This window comes from Phaenicophaeus curvirostris, chromosome 3 (genome assembly GCF_032191515.1).
Source record: "Phaenicophaeus curvirostris isolate KB17595 chromosome 3, BPBGC_Pcur_1.0, whole genome shotgun sequence".
In the NCBI taxonomy this organism is placed as follows: Eukaryota; Metazoa; Chordata; class Aves; order Cuculiformes; family Cuculidae; genus Phaenicophaeus; species Phaenicophaeus curvirostris.
Window position 1 is genome coordinate 36,855,944 of NC_091394.1, and position 14,301 is coordinate 36,870,244.

The window sequence follows — 14,301 nt, forward strand, 5'->3', positions numbered from 1 at the left end:
TGCACAGCAGGAGCTCGTTAGGTAGTGCTGCACTGAGTATATTGTATTTTATAGCTGAAGGACCTCCTTTAATATTACTGCATCAGCCTCCTGAGGAGTGTTGTGGTCCTAGACATAGAAAGCAAGAGGAAGTCATCCGTTGTTTTCAGCAAGCTGTTGGTTGCGCAAACAGGGTGGAGCTGAAGGAAGGGATTGAGAGAGAACACAGGCTATGGGAGATGTTTTCAGAAGTAGTGTTGGAGAATATGGGACTGTCTGAACAAGGAAATGAGTGAGGTTATGGTTGCAAACACCAAATGTAGAGACAGCATTTTGGAGGTGGTGTGACTGTCAGGGATGGATTGTGTGATGGGATTGGAATTAAAAAGAGAACTCAGGATGAAACCAGGGTAAAGAGTCTGAGGAGGGAAGCAGCAGACCTGAAACCACAGAAGAGAAGGGCAGAGGGAAATCTCTGTTCTGTACATTGGGATGGAGTTTGGAATTCCTGAGGCTGCAGTTGGATGCCTCTTGTCTATCTGGTGAGAAGATATATGGCCATTCCACCTCTGGTTCTTTTTTATAGTCCAAGTGCTGATTTCAGCCTTGTAGCCCTACTGAGACAGCAGACTGAATTACGCTGATGCTGTCGCTCTGCATCAGGTAAAAACCCTGATGTGATACCACACAGAATAGCTTAAACTCTGCTAAGTCTGTTCAGACTGTCTAACTTCATACTGAAGTGACTGAGGAGTATTCATGCAATTTGTTCGACTGGCCCTGTGGTAGAGAAGCAATCTCTGGCAAAAGGATGCAACAAGTATCTTCCTGGCAGCAGTACCATGTGTGTACACATTTATTTCCACTTGTTTTTATCCCTTAGTCTTGCTGTCCCTGTGCTGTGGGTGGGTATCTGTGAAGGCAAGTTGTGCGTCTTTAACCCTGCAATTTTGTTTCACATGTGATCCAGTCCTCTGCTCCTGTTTGTAGTTAGCTCATTGTCTCCAGTAGTAGAGGTCTGTTTGCATTTAAAAGTTTCATTTCTGGTAGTGATTTTGACCTGTAGCTATGTGCAGATGTCCTCTTTTGAGTCTTATCTGCGTCAGCACGAGCTCACCACACCTCCCTTTGGAGCTTACCCTCTTTGGCCTCCTCTGGAGCGCAGTGAGTGCTCCCCAGCTGGTCGGAGGCAAAACTGGGTTAGCAGAAAAGAGCATAAGGAGTAGTTTATAGCCACTCCAGTTTATTTTCACCATAACAGACTATAAAACACTTAGACACTAGACTGCCAGCACTTCTGAAGGGAGATGGTCATCACAGGAAGAGGGGCAGCTGGTGCCGAGCACGTGTGTGGGAGGACAGCCACATCAAGCAGTGTAGCTGGGTTTGGAAGGGACCTTTGCCCACAACCTCAGGCTTTCCGAGTCTCATTTCTGCCTGTGCAATGCGGAAAAAAACCCTTTTCAGATGGGTGTTGTGAACATGCACTAATTTTAGTATATCAGGCAGTTAGGTAATATGGTGACAGCCAGAGAATAACCTATAAGAAAATAGCTTGTTCTGTCTTTAAAGCATGAGGTTTAGGACCATTTTTAATAGTGAGAATTACTTGGTGTTGCTTATTCAGTAACACCAGCTCCACTATACTATTAATGACACCATTTCCTGTGGGGGAAAAAACCCTGTGTGATCATAAAATTAAGAAATAAGACAAAATGTTGCACAGTTGGCCATATTTCTGGTATTTCCTTGTCATCTAGTTGTTAACTTTTTTGCCATATCTATATATGTTTTCATGTGTAATGAACTGTATGTGACCAAGTTGGTAGTTGCTCAGTATGTTCTGTCCAAAGATGTTAAAGAGGGCTTTAAAGATACTAAGGCATCTTACACTTCTACCAGTATACTTCTTTAAGCGTGTTTCTGTCTCCAAAAGTGCTTGATTCTTGTTAAAGATGACTGCAATTTTGATTGAAGGAGGTAAGAGAGGAAATGAATTTTCTAACTTACTGTCTTCTTAATCTAATAGAAAATAATTTTTTTCTTTTGCAGGTATCCCTAATAAGTCAATTCATTCCTCTATATTTGTAAGTCCTTGCATAGCAACCACTGAATGGGAGTTACAAGAAAATACAGCTGTGAAACCGCCAATGTCAGTGAGGAAGTAGAATCATAGAATAGTTTCGGTTGGAAGGCACCTTAAAGATGATCTAGTTCCAACTCCCCTGCCATGGGCAGGGACACCTCCCACGGACCAGGCTGCCCAAGGCCCTATGTAACCTAGCCTTGAACATCTGCAGGAGCTGGGTTGCGTCTCATAACTAGGTTTAAATAGTTTTGAAAATTACACTATTTGAAATTATCTATGTGTCTTGCACAGTGTTCAGGGAGCTGGGTCTCTTGGCGTATAACAGAGAAGATAGGTACACCGATAAGTCAGAAAGATCGGAACACTTGTTGGCAATTTCCTTGAGTGCGGAGCATGCATCGCTCCCACTGATTTCAGTTGGAGCTGCGAGGATTCAGCAACTCTGAAAACCAAGCATACAGAGTCTAAGGTGCAGAAATCAGTTGGCATGTAAGAAAATGTTAAGTTTAGTTACTGTATTTGCCACAGAGTAAGCAACATATGAACTCCCCATACCAAGTGACCCCTTGGTAACTGCCTTTGTGAGCACTCAGGCTGCTGTGTGGGAAACAAGAGGCCACTCACCACCCTGCCTGGAAGGAGTTGCTCCTCTGTGTTTAGCTGGGGTTAAGATCCAATGTCTGGGCAGCAACTGCAGAACCTGTTGGCGTTCCACCAGCGTGCACCCTTCCGTGGACTCATCTGCCTTGTTTGTCAGCCCATCTCAGCACTCTTGCTCTGGCTTCATTTATGTCTGTAGGATAGCTAGATTAAGCACAGTAATGGAGAATGGCTTTGGCTATTTGTTTTTTTTTTTCTTTTGAGGAGGAAAAGGTGTACTTTGTCCAGGCAGTCTGATGCTTGAACAGTGCTGGGACTTTTGTTGCTGGGGCTAGAGTGTTTAGTAGTTTTACTTTTCTACTGTTCTGTTTGTTTTATTCAGCCAAGGGCATATTACAGATCTATTTTTTGATCATTCAGTGTTCTTGTACTGTAATAATTCAGAAGCACTGTTTACACGCTAGTTCTGTGAAACACCTATTGTTCGTTTGTGTAGGTGTGCTTCTCACCCTTGTCTTCCTCTCTTACGTACCACTTACTCTGTGCAAATTGTAAACTCCATGAAGCAGGTGGCGTCTTCTAATGTGTGTTTGTATAGTGCATAGCACAGCAGGACCTCGGTTTCATTGCGATTTCTGGACACACTGTAATGTAAGTAAGAGTACTCAGTTTTGCTGGGTAATTAGAATTGTTCACGCTAGCTGAACTTGCTGAGCTTCCTGCATGCAGGCTGGTGAGAAAAGGGATTTTTCTTTCCAGGATGAGAGGGGCTTTGCAAATGTTCTCCAAGTCACAGCAGCAGCTGGCTGTTTGGGCACTGCACAAAAGACATGATTTGAAAATAGCTTCGAAGTTTTAGAGATGGCCCTTCACGTACTAACACTCCCAGATGAGTTGAGTGGGGGAAGTTCACACCTCCCTCGGTGCCGTTGTTTCAGTCTGTCAGGCTGCAGACTCAGCGAGAGTGCAGCATGCAGGTTTTCATAGTGAGAGCTTTTGTAGCTCCCAGAAGTGCTAGAAACTTAATTGCTTTCAAAGGCAAGCCGGGAATCTGGAGGACCCAGTACAACCTGCTGAGAGAACATAAATCATGAGATACTATCGGGTTTCTGTGCTTAAGCTTGCGTGGAGTGAGTTTGCTTTGTGAGCGAATGCCTTTGGAATACACTGGTATGTGGAGGTTTTGTTGATTCTTAGACATAGTAGTAATTGTTGTTGGCTTTGTTAATAGGCATCTTATGTTCTGCTCTGTAGTTACTGTTCATGTTTTCTAAATGTGTGCAGACAAAAAGAATATTTGTTCTGCCTTGAAATCAGGAAAATGTTTCTGCATTTAAATGGGTTGACAGCCTCGATCCAGGTGGTTCCCAGACACCGTCCCTTCAAATAGGCATAGGGAGTAAGCTGTCTGGTGTTCTTCGACCATTGCTGTTTGTCTTTGCTTAGAGAAAGTGCTTAAAATGCCAGTATTTGCTCGTTCCTTTTTTACACTAGCTTGCCAGCTTTTTTTGTCCCTACCCAAGTGAACCATTATGGTAACTGAGAAGAAACTGTCTTTTTTTAGATAAGGAATAGCATTTTCAAATGTTCTTTGGTAGCATGGGTCCCTAAGTTTTATTTTCCAAAGTAGCTCTCGTAAAAATCTGCAGAGCTGGTCCTTAAGTTGGTCTGGGTGGTTTGTAGCATTTTTAGCCACAGCCCAGTTTTAAATGTAGTTTCCCATTCTCCTTAAATGCTTAGTTTATAGGCTCTCCATTGGCAGGAATAAATCTTTTGATATATTTAGCATGGAAACTAAAGCAGGAAAAGGTTTTAAGGTAAGGCAGCCAAATAATGTTGAGTCTTTTGATCAGTTTCCATTAGTATTAAACTAGTCATCTGCCCTATTAAATGTTGTTTGAAAGGAAGTTCAGTGTTGAAAGAAGATAAACATACTAGCTGACATTCAATACGTCTTCTCAAGTCACCAGCAGAAACCTTGTTGAGGCTTGTTGGCAGAGGTGTCTTCTGCAGAGGGTTCCTAAAAACACCTCCCTAGCTATTGGATTAGTTTCTGAAATGCTCTGGCACTGCAGTGGGTCTGATGCTGGCACAGGACACTTGGTCCAGCTCCAGTTGGAGCTGAAGAAGGTCTGAGTTTTAAGAACTCTAGGATGCCTTTGTCCAGAAGAAACTGAGCACTGGAATAACATGTCATCCAAACTGTGGTATATTCCTACAAATTCATGAATATGCTGTTTCAATTTGGGGAGCTTATATAGCTGAAGTTATTGAGACATCAGCTCTTAGAAGCGAAAGATCTGTAACTCTTAAGTTTGCCCGGCGCACAGACAAGCGAAGATGTAGGTTGCTTTGAGGTGCTGACAGTTATCACAGCTTTGTGCAGACACACCTTTGCCAGTACTGACACAACACAAATACCAGTTTCACATCAACGTGCTCTCCCTGGCTGGTGTACGGATTGAAACTGTACTATACCTTCACAACTTTGGCTCAGAAAATGGAAACGAGGGGTCAACAGCAACAGTAGCCTCTTATCAAACAATTGGTTTTAAAGGCTCTAAGTAAAGACAGGATTTAAAAAAAATTTTGATCTGTTATTTGAAAATCGGACATTTGATGCATTACATCAGTCTAAGTTTTAGCGCAGGCCACTGTGCTGAAGTTGCACTGGATGAGAGACTAGACTTTGGTCCATGATAAAAGACAGTAGCAAAGGAAAAATATTTTCTTTCTGCAACAGTGAGTTCCTCCAGACATCACAAATAACTGAAAAGTCTGTTTTCAAAACAGCTCTGACCCTATATGCAAATAAAATTTCTGTGATTTCAGCATTTGCTAGAAATCATATCCATTATGCATCGGTGCAACAAAGCAAGTGCTTCCTGAAGAAACTCATTTGAAATCCAGGGTGGGTCACAAGTGAAAAGGGATTGACATTCCCCTTATCTACATCACGGACCTCTTTGTATTTCAGTACAGTTGTCAGCAGTAGCCTACATGCCTTAGAAATGAACAGGCAAACTCTGGCTGATAACTTTGGTGTTGCAGTGTGGGTGTATTAACTTTACTGATTTGTGAGGAAAAATAAGTGTCACAGTTTTGCACTCCTGTGGCAAAATTATTAAGGTTCCCAGCTGCTGTTAGTACTGGATTTAATCTTGGCAATTTTGTTGTCTGCTGTGAAAGCAATGTAGATGACTGGAGGGAGATTGCACTGGCTTTGGGTAGCTTTCAGAAGAGCTGAGGCGATTCTTTGATTTGCCATGATCAAACATCTTGTTTGCCACAGTGTTACTCAGGTTTGCTTTTTTTGGCTCGGTGACTGAAGTCTGTCATGAATTCTTCTAATGAAGTGCACAACCTTCTTGAGTTAAAATTACAGTGGCTCTGCTCCCAAGGTGCCGCAGTGATGGCACAATAGCAACACTGACCGAAGGCTCTGCCCTGGGTACACATCTGCTGCCTTTGTCTGTTCTGCCGAACGTCAAGGTAGATCCCACAGCAGGCATGCAGCACATCCTAGGCCTTTGGCAGCTGGAATATTTTTTTACTCCTGTTATGTTTCTGCTGTAATGTGCAAGATGCTGTGGTGATTTGGGTGACTGTTTTTTAGCCTATGACCTGCATTTTTACCATTGTAGGCTCTGACTGGGTTTTGTCAGTTCTGGATTGCTTTGTGGCTCACCTAAGATAGTTGTCTCCTATATCTTCAACAAGCACAAAGCTCACAGGCATTAATCAGTCAATAACTTCAATGAAAGGTAAAGGCAGCTCACCACTTCTACAATTCTCAGTCTTCTGAAGAGCCAGTAGATGGGGTGTGTGTTCTTGTGCAAAATCACTGCACTTCTCAACTCAAAGATCCAGCTTTAATTTTTACATTTTTGTTTTGTGTTTGTTTTTTTTTCTCTTAGAGCTGGCCCTCCATGCAAGTCACAAATTTAATCACACCTGAGCAGAACCACCCAAAATTCTTGATTTATAGATATGTATGAAATACTCTGAGCACGAACTAGGAAAGTACTGGATAACTGAAAATAGACTGGGTTACCACAGACTTCTGCTTAACCTGAGGTTGCAGTGTTGGGTATAGATGCCAGGGCCAACTATGAAAGAACTTCCTCTTTTTGTGTCTCCAAGCCCAACGTGTAAGAGTAAATGTCTATTTGTATGAATAATTCTCTTGATTATAGATGTGAAAAAATGAATTTACTAGCAGTGTAAATTAAAATACTTTGCTGTTGTTAATAATGTTAATAATGGTGATGTAAATAATAATGATAATACAGACTGTAGAAAGGGTCACTAGTCACATACCGGGGTGGATTTCAAGCCTCTAGGTCAGTTGTGGTAGGCTTGAAATAAGAGGAATCTAAAACAGGGGATGAGTGGGTTTGGGACAAGTGGGTCCCTGAGTTGTCTTCGTCACAGGAGGTCACAGCAGAGCAGAGCATGAACCAACATGTAAATGAGCTGGCCCAAGGTCATTTATGCCATTGAAAATGAAGTTACCTAGAGATGGAGTCCTGTTAGGTAGGTCCTAGTTGCTTATACATGATTCGTGATGGAGAAACCTTCAAACAATTTGGTAATAATTAACCAAGGGAACTCTTCTAAAACACAATCCATGTCTGACATGTTTGCATCAGAATTCAGTTATCTTCTGAGAAGAAGCATGAATCCTGATGGCCAAAATCTAGAGCTGAACCTTCCTGAGAGATTTTGTGAAGAAATGATCTGCATACATACACTCTCCTCTGAGCTAGTAATGCAGTTGCGGGAGTGTGAAAAACTTCAAATAGCAGAGTAGCCTCAATTAATTCGAAAGAAAAATTTAACAGTGGAAGATGACAGAATCCTGAAGACATCAATTTTGCTTATGCCTGTGATGAAAGGGTCAAATAACAAATGTGACGTGGTGCTGCCTTTAAGATGAGAACCACAGTAGATGTTTTTTAATCTGGTGTGGTGAAGTGTGCCCAAAATACTCTGAGCATTTAACAGGTGCACAAATGATTTGCTTTCCTAGCAGTCTGATTTTGTATTATAGTATAATCTGTTTCCCCTCTGTCTTTAACGTGCAGTTCTGCTGAGCGTGCAGTTCACATTGGCTGCTTCAGGCAGACTGCAGGTCAGCTTTTGAATGTAGGAGAAATCATGAAATTTAAGTATTTTGTGTACAGTTAATGGCAGTTGTGCAAGTACAAAGACTTTGCTTTATCAGCAGATGTGGTCTAGGTTTACATTTATGTCCACATTCAATTCTTAAGTTTATTGCAGTCGAGGGAAAAAAACAGGAGCTCAGTTTGGTCTTCAACAATCTGCCTTGGTCGCTGGCCAGTCCACTTACCCTTGCGTGAAGCACATGCTAGGGTGGTTCTTCCTTCCATTAACTCTTTGATGCTGGGGAACAGAGATGATTCACATGACATGCAAAAGAGGGCAAAAAACCCAAAAATAAATGCAAGATTAGCAAAACCTTTGTACTCACCTTGCGCCAAGCCAGGAAGGGATTTGTGTACTGTGGGAATGATTAGATGGTAATGTTTGCTGGACTGCTGTGGCAGACACGAGATATTTGAGAAGGTGATCCAGCTCTGTTGGAGTCTGCAAGCTTTTTCACTTGGAAACTAGAACTGGATTGGGCACTTTCTGGTTAGTCAAAAGGATTGCTGGCTGTTGTTTGTGATAGCTCAGCTGTTTCCCACGTGACAAGGCTGTGTTTTCTCACTTCTTGCCCAAGCTGGTGCTGGAGTTTGGAGCAGAAGGCACTTTGCCAGTGTTGTTTCTGGTTAAGGCTTTTTTTCATCGGAGTGGAAAGAGATGGGGAGGAATCATACCCATGCATGGAGAAACGGTGATGAGAGGAGTGCAGAGGGAAGGCTACCCACCCCTGCTTCTCAAGTGCGGAGGTAACCAGTGCCAATGTGAGAGTCTGTTTGTAGCATCTCAGCTTGGCCCAGTCAAGAACCCTTCGTGTGGTGAGCAAAGAGTGGGGTGGGGCGTTATTGCAATGTAATTAATGCGATCTCCAAGTGCTATAAGGGGGAGTCATTTGCGAGGAATCGTAGATTTTTTTTTTTCCCATGGTTAAGTACTGTGCTATCCTCCTTTATACCAGAGAGATGAGAGGCTGGGAGAAGGGTCCTAAAAATATATTGACTTAAATTGAGACCTGACATCTGGAACACTTTGAACTTTGGCAGACCTTGAGGTAATACTTCAAAGTTGTTCTGCCCCACAAGGTACAGTATAATTTCTGTTTGTTGAAAGTATTACTTAGGAACTGGAGTCAGTCTTGGGACTTCCTTCTGCTGGGCACTGTCCCACTAGCTAGCAGGTAGATTTTGGCTGAGGTAACTGTCAGCCTGCATGCTCTGAGCTGGTTACATGCCTGTTCTCCATCTCCCCAAATACTTAACAGTAAACGTTTACCCTGAATTGGTTGTACCACATGGAGCAACAAAGTGTAAATATGCCTGAGTCTTACTTAGCTAACTGTCTTTACTGTCCTGAAATGGTCTTCTGTATTTTAAAATCATATAGTCATAGAATAATTTGGCATGGAATGGATCTTGAAGATCATGCAGTTCTAACCCCCCTGTCATGGGTAGGGACAAGTCCCACTAGATTGGGCTGCCCAAGGACCCATCCAACCTGGCCTTGAACACTTCCAGGGATGGGGCAGCCACAAAAATCATTAAAACTAAAGCAATGTAAATATTCTTTTGTTTCATGACATCATGGAGCATGGCCTACTAATTACCCTGAAGTTCAGGCACATGCAGGGGCACTTGGAAAGCGCTAGACTCTCTCAGCTCCCTGCAGTTTGGCAGGTGTCTCTCTCCTTGATTGGGTTTGGGCACTAAAGAGAAATTTAGCACATTGGGTTATCTGTGAAGTTACTGTTCTGGCACTGATTGGATGATTCCCCCACCTTAGTGCTCAGAGGCAGAGAACATCTTTCCAAGGGCGGTGAGTGCCTGTAATTCCCACCTTAGTACGTGGTCCTGCTTTCTCTTTTGTTGGTGTACAAGGGAGAAAGCAAGTCAGCCTCGTTCCAGTTTTTCAGCCACGTGCATCTGGAGCTCATTCTGAAATACGATTAATACATGCCTACGCGTATGTAGGATTTTAGGTTGTAAGAGTACTAATCAGTTTCAGTGTTGTTTGCTGCTTGAATGTTGGGTTTTTTAAATCTAAGCTAAAATGAACGTAATTATTTTTAGCTTATAACAAAGAAAAACACATTTTCTCTTAAATGTCTTGATATGAAGTAATTTAAGCTAAATTTCTGTACTAAGAATTACCAAGAGATTGGCTGTCAAATGCGATTAAAAAAAATCTACACTTTTGCTGGGACCCAATGAGGTGTTGCAAATTTACATTTATCCTCAACATTAAATGTGCTTGAAGATGTCATTTTTTTAAAACTGCACTTTTAGAAGTAGTTAGCTTAAAAGTATAGCAATTCAAAGCACAGAGGGAATGATTTTGAAGTGTAAAGTCTTGAAACACAACGCAGAGGTTGACAGTTTCACTACAATTAGAAGCAAGGCAGGCACAACTCCCACTTCTGAAAACTTTCCTATCGCACTGCTTCCTCTCTTGGCCTAGAAAACCTCAGGAAAAAAAGAACATTGAGTGGCTTTGCTTATTGACTTAATGTAGTTATATTCAATAGCATTAGGACACAGGGCAGAAAGGACTGCCAAATCTGTCTGTGAAGAATAATCTTTACAGGAAGCCTCACAGAGGTATTTTTTCACATGCTTTTAGTCTCCTGAGAGTGTTGCTTTTTTGAGGAAAGCAAGTTTTAGGGTTTTGAGTGGGTTTTTTTTCTATTATTTTTTTAACAAGGCTTGTTTTGTTAGGAAACCACTCCCTTCTGCTTCTGCATTTAGGCTCGCTGCTAATTGCCTTTTGGTCGATGACATTTTCCATGAATTGCCACATTCTCCCACACTGTTACAACTTCACACTGATTATGCCATGTTATGTGGCACTTCTGCCTGCTGCCTTTGGGAGGAGTGGCTGAGAGAAGGATATGGTGTACCTGGGAAATTGCAATTCATTGCTTTCTGACAGAAGTTTGCTGGAACTGAGTTTTTGTAGCTGCAAAGACATAGCAAAGGCTGTTCCTAGCAGACTAAGATGGGTGCCTAGGGTAGGTGGGATCAGGAGGGCATCCTGTTACTGCATTGGTTTAAGCACTGTTTTACTGTGTGCTGCTGCTGAGGATTTTGCGTAAGAAGTCAAGACAAGGCAATGTGTGGCATGCCTGGCTGATATTTTGCATCCTAGTCACAAGCTGTAGTGGAAAGCCAATCCCAAACCTTGGTGCCAGAGTGGGTGCAGGCAGGGGCAATCTTTATGGACACTAGTGGCTCACTGAGCCCCTTGGGATGTTCACTGAGCCTAAGCTGCAAGCCCATCTTTCTCGCAGGGCCTGGGGACAGCTCATGTTTGTCTTTAGCACAGCTCTGTCCTCTGCAGCAAAACCTCCTGGAACAGCTGAATGTAAGATCATTGCCGATTGAAGCTTGAGTGCTGCCAACGTGAGAACTGGTTGTAGCGGAGTTGTTCAGCACAACTAATCCACTTGAACTGTGGAGCTCATCTGCTGATCTGCAGGGGTGATGGTTCTCCTAGGTGGGGTAGCTAAAGAGGCTTTGGCTTGAGCTAGTGCTTCAGGGCAATCAAAACCTGCAGACAGGGCTGAGGATCTGGTTACACTAAGTTGGCCCTGACCCAACCAAACACGGTTGAAAGTGAGAGGTGAGGTGAGATAAACCCCTCTACTTAAGCCTTGTCTTAGCTTGGGAGCTGATCAACGCCTTCAAGTGCTTTTCCATTCTAACTGCTTTGATCAAAGGTAGGGTTCTCTTGGTTTCTGAATTGGGATAAGCTGTGATAGTAAAAGCCCTTTTTAAAACCAGGATAATTATATCCACGCTGCTAATAGGTAAGGTTTCTGCTTTAATCGTGTCACTGCACATAAGGTTACCGATCTTTCACAGGTAGAAAAACTGTGATTTCTGAGGTAGTAAGTGCAGTTGGGTCCCACCTACGCAGTGGCTGGTGGTGGTGGTGCAGGATGAACAGCTGGTGGTGTAACAGGATCTCTGACTACATTACTTTGTTGTCCAGCCTGTGACATGAGGTTTTCACTGCAAAGAGGTGGTTAAGAAATTCAGGTTCATCTGACATACCAGCAGCAGCTGGAGGCTGCAGGCAAACCCAGCATGTCTTTTACTGCCACGCAACTGTTGGCAGGGGTGGCAGCTGCCTGCAAGAGCAGGCAGTGGGCACTGTTCTTGCCCTGCCACTGTTTACCCTGGAGAAAACCTTTATTTGATCAGTCTTACTCCTTTTTGTGGTTGAGGGGAAAGAAGGGGAAGCATGAGGGGAGGGGTGTGGTGTACGTGAGTCTTTTGCTGTAGTCGCTGTGGTACTCGAAGGTGTCTGCAGAGACTAAAACTTGATTGTCTTTTGTAAAAAGGGCTCATAATGTTCCCGCAGACTGAATTCTTCTCTGCAGCTAATCCCTGCAGGGAGGTAGAAACAGGAGTGCCGTGGCTCCAGTCAATTCTAGTCACACCGCAAGCCGATGCAACCGGGGACTGCTCTCGCACCGCCCACGTGCAACCCGTACTCCTGGGTAGAGGGACCTGCTCCTGCCTTTCCTTCAGCAGCAGAAAAAGCAGAAATGAAGGCAGTACTCCAACTCTCTTCAATTTTCAGGAAAGGCTGAAACAGGTTTCTTGGAATAAGGAGAGAACCAGGAAACAGGAGCACCTGTGTTGCATAGCTTTGGGCAGGTCAATTATCTCTTCTCCAGTGAAATTCCCCTTTGCATAAGGTATGAATAGTAATGCTCAACTTACCTTGCAGGAATGTTACGGAGTGTGGAGTTACATTTTTTTTACAGCATTTGTAATATGTAATACCTTAAATGAGTGCTAAGTAGTATTGTGATTTAATTTTATTGAGGGTTAAACATCGGTGACATGCCCAGCTGAGCATTTGCTGGCAGTGAACTAGGCAAGTGACCAGCAGGAAGAGTGTTTGGCAGCAAGCAATGGACAAAAAAGGAAAACGGGGCTAGCTTATTCCAGTCCTACATTTTTTTTTCTCTGTTGCCACCATACATTTCCCATGAAGCAAGTGATCAGAATTCCGAATTGTAACTCTATATTTTAAAAGACTTATATTTTACTGTATAAAAGGCAAATAAAGGTTAATGGCATGAAAATTTGTCTTGTAAGAGGTTGGGAGAGTAGAAGTGCCTCCAAGCATGCGTTGAATGGCCCTTAAATGATAGCTTTCAGAAACACATCGTACCTGAGTAGTTAGGTGGCTGATTTTTCTCTGGATGGATGGCAAGCCCAGGGTGCTGTGCTGGTGCCTGCATGTTTCATGCTGTTGCTGATGAGGGGGTTACATTACTAAAAACTGGACTAAAAACCTGGAGGGAAATCACTTGGACAAGGTTGTAACCCTGTGGCAGTAGCATAAGACAAGGGATGGAGGGGGAATGTGGGTGCATGTGTTAGAGGGTGCTCCTGAGTTTGAAACGTGAGTCAGTGCCAGACTCCAACATGTTTCTGTGTGAGAGCTGCTGATTGTAGAGAAGGAGAGATGGCGTGTGTGATTTCTTCAGCCTGCTCTAATTTCATGTGAAATGGGGGCTTTCCAGTGGTGGGGTAACTCGAAGTGTGATCTCACCAGAAGGTTTCTCGTTGCACCTTGCCACGTGTGTATTTCCCATACATTTTGTTACTGCTTCTTTGTTCTTGTTAATTTTTATTAAGTGTGAAATGCAACGGCTTGTCCTAATTACCGCTAGTAGATGATAGCATGACTGAACAGTCTTTTGATATTCAAGGCTAACTTCTGCCCTCAGATAATTGCACACTGGACTCGCTACACTGGGTATTTCTGATAGGGTAGGAGGACGTCCTCTGTATGCATTAATTCAGCATCTTTTCTCTGTGACAGTGTCCTGAGGAACAGGTCCAAAGGTCAGTGAAGAGAGGAACTTCCCAGTGTCTTTTTAAAGCTTTGGACTAAAGTTTGCATCCTACGCTTGTTCTCATTGCATTTGAAAACATCACTTGGCCCTGGATTTTGTCTCAAGTTTTGCTTTCTTCCCCAGGTCTAAAAGCTCTCATGGTTGCTTACCCAGACATAGTGACAGCATCAGTTCCACAGTTTAGTTCCCGTTTAGTGGTGCTTCTGAAAATATCATTTGCTGTGAGAAAACAAATGGTAGAGATGTAGCATATGTTGCATATAATAATAATTTATTGGCTTTTTTAAAGAACTACAGTATAAAATTTAGGGGGCAAATATCAAATCCTGTGAAATTCATGACATGATGCCAGTTTATTTGAAAGAACCTTGCATTTGTCCCCAAATCTTACAAGTCCTTAACTATAATTTCCTTTCTTGCATGCCACTCACCTTTAAGATGATACTCCTTTTTTTGGTATTATTAATTATCATTATTGTTGTTGCTGTTGTTATTCCAGGAGATCTGTATGGGAGGAACGCTGAAATCTAGATTAAAAATAGCATTTTCATGTCCTCCCACTCACTGTACTTTGTGCACAGAATGCCTTTTATAA

The 14,301-nt window shown here is 42.8% G+C and overlaps 1 protein-coding gene across 10 annotated transcripts in view; it reads left to right on the forward strand.

Moving 5' to 3' along the window:
- The window catches only part of ATXN1 (ataxin 1), a 246,872-nt gene that overhangs the window by 127,753 nt on the left and 104,818 nt on the right, over positions 1 to 14,301 (forward strand). Inside the window, exon 4 of one of the 10 annotated variants that reach the window (XM_069853659.1) lies at positions 12,416 to 12,492. The exons of 8 other annotated variants lie outside the window; for them this stretch is intronic. The gene's annotated coding sequence lies outside the window, so the exon portion shown is untranslated. Of the gene's footprint in view, positions 1 to 3,212; positions 3,320 to 12,415; positions 12,493 to 14,301 lie in introns of those variants that run through there. One more of the 10 variants, XM_069853665.1, reaches the window with a different exon arrangement.